Source organism: Capsicum annuum, chromosome 3 (assembly GCF_002878395.1).
Source record: "Capsicum annuum cultivar UCD-10X-F1 chromosome 3, UCD10Xv1.1, whole genome shotgun sequence".
NCBI lineage: Eukaryota > Viridiplantae > Streptophyta > Magnoliopsida > Solanales > Solanaceae > Capsicum > Capsicum annuum.
In genome coordinates this window covers 208,969,770-208,975,009 of record NC_061113.1, presented here as the reverse complement: position 1 = coordinate 208,975,009, position 5,240 = coordinate 208,969,770, and the positions used below count along the sequence as shown (strand labels likewise).

The following is a 5,240-nucleotide window of genomic DNA, read 5'->3' as shown; positions in this document are numbered from 1 at the left end:
AGACTTACAAAGTCTAAGAGATACCCAGGAATATATGAGCTAATTTGTCGAACAGATAGGCACGAGATAAACATCATAAGCCTAATTAAGCTCAGAATAATAATATTACTCCTATTATTATTATTATTATTATTATTATTATTATTATTATAAAAGAAAATAAAAAGTCCACTTCCTTGCCGTATATGATTTATCCACTGGCATGCTATATATGATCTAACGTAACGTATACATGACATATATAATACTTAATAGGTGGAAAAAATAACTTGGGATCCTAGTTTATTCTTATTTGTGAGTCAAAAACTTTTCATAGAGTTGAATATCGTCATTAAAAATTGATTTATTAATCAAGTACATAGACAATGGTTGTCAACTCTTAATTAGAAACGCCAAGCTGATAATGTCATCTTGTGCAGGCTGCTCAATAATTTGTGTGTTAAAAACCAGGTGATGATAGTACAACGTCATTAATCAACGTGGCCACAAGTCTTTTGTTGTATCAATATTTCGACCTTATAATCCAACTCTAGCTTGATGCTTTTACGGACATTATTATTGTACCATATGTTTCCACTTCAACAAATTCTACTGTCTCATGCACAAGTACAAAAAGGTCAGTATGATGTACAAAATATTTCACGTTCATACAGAGCTCGAAGAAGGGCCACATGAGTGTGAGGTAGGGGGTCAATCTTATTGCAAATCATTAGTGATCAATTCCCTAGCTCGAACCTATGACGTACGTATATATTATGAAGCCTAAATATCGTCAGAGTGGATGTTAAGGAATGTGAAGTTTTGATGATGGACATATGAATGAAACATGTTGTGCAAGCTGTTCCACACAAGTGAGTCTACTGGTGCTCACATGAACTGCATATTGAAGTTGATACAAGGCTGACAATGCATTAGGACAAAAGTGGATAAGCAAGGAAGCTCAGAATTGTTTCAAATGCTACGATTAAGCAGAAAATAAATGCAGCATCTAGAAGCTGAGTTGATCAAAGAGTTCTACAAGACTAAGGGATAAAGGAGAAGAGTCCTACTCAACCCAGGAGAGAGAGACGACAACAACAAAGGAGTGAAATTACCTGGGAGTCCTATTGAAGATAGAAGAGTACATCAACTAAAGGATTCTATCAGAAGTTGGCTTAAATACAACAAACGGCATTCAAAGTGTTTCACTCATGCACTGAAAAGAAAGTCAACAATCAGCAAATCAGTTCTACAACTTGAAGAAGCTGAGCATCCTGCTCCTTTACTTAGAGTCATAGACTTTGTGTAATAGGTTGATCGTTGAGTCATATTGAGTTGTAATCTCTAGTCTCAGTGAAGTGAGTTAGGATTAAACATCTTCAAGTTGGGGAACTCGAAGACTTGAGAACACTTATCTTGGGAAGATTTGTGTTTTTGTAGAAATAACAGTTAGAAATTTTAATTCCTAGTTTACAAGAAGTCTTGTAATTTGTTGATTGTTAAGGCTCAAGTGATATAGTGAAGTTGGAGTTAAATCCTGTAGAGGTACAGATCGTGGTTTTTTTACACCTTTCTTGAGACGGGTATTTTTCACGTAAAAATATTGTGTTCAAGTTTTACTTTTGAGAACCACGTTAATTTACTTATTTCACAGATAGGCAACCAGTAGAGTCTAATAATAAAGCTAGTAGGGCACGCATTCTAACAGTGGAAATGACTTATTTGTCTTATATACAGAGGCGGATCCAGGATTTTAAACTTGTGGGTTCCTAATAAAATAAATTAATATGCAACAATAATTTGTAAAAAAATGAGTAATCAAATATTTTTAATATATAGTCTTAAAGAAACAACACGTTAAATACGACATATTTAAAAATATTATCATTATAATCGTACTCGACGACTTGTCATGTTTTGAAAACGATCAATGATCGCTTCATTATATACAGTTTCAAATACCTCATCTTCTATATAACAAACTAAACAATCATTGAAAAAATCATCACCAATTCTGCTACGCAAGTCATTCTTAATATATTTCATCGAAGAGAAAGCTCTTTCCATCGTTGCAGTCGCCACAGGTAATATCAAACTCAACTTCACAACCAAATAAACAAGTCTCCAATTCTTGTGCAAATTTGTTCTCTCCAATTCTTGTGCAAATTTATTTTCACCAATGTCTCTGAAAGATCCCCAAGTTTTTTCAACTTAGAGAAATCATTATTCCCTTGTCGCACATAGTCAATATAATTGTCAAATTCAAAACTAAGATCCTCAAGCATAGAAGCACTAAACTCATCCGGATAATAGGTAGCAAGTTTTATAATCCTGTTTTTATCATAATTTACAAAAGAGTTATCTAGACTCAAACTAGCCATACCAAGAAGTAGATCAATATTCACTTCATCAAAACGACTGTTAAGCTCACCAAGTTGCAAATCAATTATAGCATTAAAAATTTCAGCACACAAATGATAAGAATATGTGATACTTGAAATCTTACTCTTTGACTTTTCAAGAGCATAATTCTTATTCATTTCGGGAATCACAATATCATGTTTAGCACAAAATAAAGAGAATAATTTAATAAAGTTACGCACTATTTTAAAATGAGAACTCCAACGAGTATCTCCTGCCCTTTGAAGATCAAGTTCTTAATTCAGTTTGCTTCCTATATGAACTTCACCGAGCATCAATAACTCTTCTAATTTTTCTGTTTGATCATCTCTAAGCATGTCCCTACGCTTAAAAGATCCTCCAACAACATTCAAAACATTAGCAAGAATATCAAAAACTTGATTTACCTCATGATGCTTCTTTGCAACAGCTACACGAGTCAATTGTAACTGATGAGCAAAACAATGTACACTATATACCGAAGGAGTATCTTTCATTATCGAAGTTTTAAGATCATTGAATTCTCCCTGCATATTACTAGCTCCATCATAACCTTGTCCCTGAATATGAGAAGAACTCAAATTATGCTCTAAAAGCAAAGAGCATATAGCATCTTTCAGTGACGTGTAGATGTATCTTTAACATGAACAACACTAAGAAATCGCTCAATAAGCTTACCCTCTTTGTTGACATATCGCAGAACAAGGGCCATTTATTCTTTATAGGAGACATCTTTAGACTCATCAACTAATATTCCAAAGTAATCTCCATTTAAGTCTTCAAAAATTGCTTTAAACGCTTCTTTAGCATAACAATTCACAATGTCTTTTTGAACATTTGGACAAATCATGATATCATTTTGTGGAGCATTTTCTAACACAACTTTTTTCACATCTTCCTTCCTATCTGCGTACCACTTTAAGAGGTCTAAAAAGTTTCCTCTTCTTGTAGAAGTTTCACTCTCATTATGACCTCAAAAAGGCAATCCTTCTTTCAAAAGATATCTTGCAACATCAATGAAAGCATTCAAACGAACTCGATATTCATTTTTTGTTTTCTCAGATTGCTTATCAAAAGAAGCTAATATAGATTGTGCTTGATTATCTAAATCAAGCATCATCTTGAAACACCGATTGTGAACACTATTTGCTTTACCCACATACTTATTAAGTCGTTCTACCCCTTTATTCTAACTTCTGAAGCCATCTATTGTAAAAGAATCACCGACTCTTTTTCCATATTCACCAATCTCATTTTTAAACAAGTAAAAAAATAAGCAAAAAGCTGCATCTTTTTCAATAATATATTCTATCCATCTCGAATATGAAGTATCAAGCCAATTAGGATTAAAACGACGCGATTTTCCACCAAAATCTATTATTGAAAAAATAAAATGCTCACCAGGTCTGCAGGGCCCTTTTTGAATGTAATATCTCCTTACTCCATCACGCTGATTAGGAGTATATTCCGAAATTTATTTTCTTTTAGCAGGATTGGATTCAAGAAAACCCAAATTCAATATTTTATCTTTATCTGATGGTTGAGAAGGATTGACATTGTCAGAAGTTTCAGTATGTGAAGGAGAACTTACTGAAGGAGAATCTGGAGTGATTTTAGGCTTAAAAAATTTCGTAATCATCTTGAACTAACTTCACAATTTCAAGTTTTCAACCTATTTAAATTACAAAAAAAGTTAACAACTAACAAATAATAAGCTACAATGAAAGCAAGCTGAAATTAGGGGCTTAAGAGAGTAAAAAAGAAAAATTTTACCTATGTAAAGAGGCTGAAATTGACCTTCTAAATTAGGAGCTTAAGAGAGGAGAGAGTCTTTCTTCCAGTTCCAGAAGCTAACTACTGCTCTTTCTATTTCTTTTTTAAAGGTTTAGCTTTAGTTTAAATATTTATTTTTAATTTTTTTTTATCTTGATTTTTGTTGTTATTGAACTTGGTAGTCTTTCTTGTTGGGCTTGGGCCGTCTGCCCGTCCATTTTGTTGTTAATAATAATAAAGGCCGGAGGGCCTTGTGCCATTTTAGGCTTGGGCCGTCTGCCCGTCTATTTTGTTGTTGTTAATAATAAAGGCCGGAGGACCTTGTGCCATTTTAAAAGCAAGGCTGCTGAAAAAGTAATTAAATAGAAAACACGTCCACAAGGATTCGAACTCGTGTTGGAGCGCTGGATACACATACTTATGGGTTCCCTCTTTCCACTAAGCTATCCATCAGTTTTGGTTGTGGGTTCCCAACTCTATATATGTATACATTTTAGTAATATTTCTCATTTAATTATATGTCTTATGGTAAGAGTTGTGGGTTCCCGAAAAACCACAACTTCTATTGTAGATCCGCCCCTGCTTATATAACAAATACTATACATTTTCCAGACATTGGCACTAGGCTTGCTTGTGTGTTGTGTCTTCATTCATCTGTACTATTCCCATGCTATGGACTGTGGACAATAACATGGATAATGACTGGGAATAGTCGTCTATAATACTTATAAATTCATAAAATTATCTTTTTTTTATTTTAAAAGTCAAATTGTTGAATTCAAAGTGTATCTATAAAATCCTTCACCTGCCATAATGACCCACCCTTATCCTATACCCCAAAATTCCTACGTCTACAAGTTCTAATAAGTTGTAGCTAGCAAACAAACTAATTAATCTAATCTGCAAGAAGTCTATGATCAAAATGGTCCGTAATGTAGGGTTGGATTATTTTATGATCCTTCATAAAGTTCATATGTATCACGTAGCCGAAATGATCCTTAGCGGATGAAAAATATGATCAATTTAGTCCTCCATATATACCTCGTAGCCAGAATGGTTCTTAATATATGAGGGAGGGAAAGGGTAGT

The 5,240-nt window shown here is 33.6% G+C and overlaps 1 long non-coding RNA gene across 1 annotated transcript; it reads right to left on the bottom strand.

Moving 5' to 3' along the window:
* Nucleotides 1-1,850: 1,850 nt before the first annotated feature.
* On the bottom strand, nucleotides 1,851-4,617 carry LOC124896776. Its single transcript, XR_007053245.1, has 3 exons — nucleotides 4,153-4,617; nucleotides 3,781-4,051; nucleotides 1,851-2,939 (listed from the first exon to the last, which is right to left on the bottom strand). It is a non-coding gene; the product is annotated as an uncharacterized LOC124896776 (long non-coding RNA).
* Between the last annotated feature and the right edge of the window lie 623 nt (nucleotides 4,618-5,240).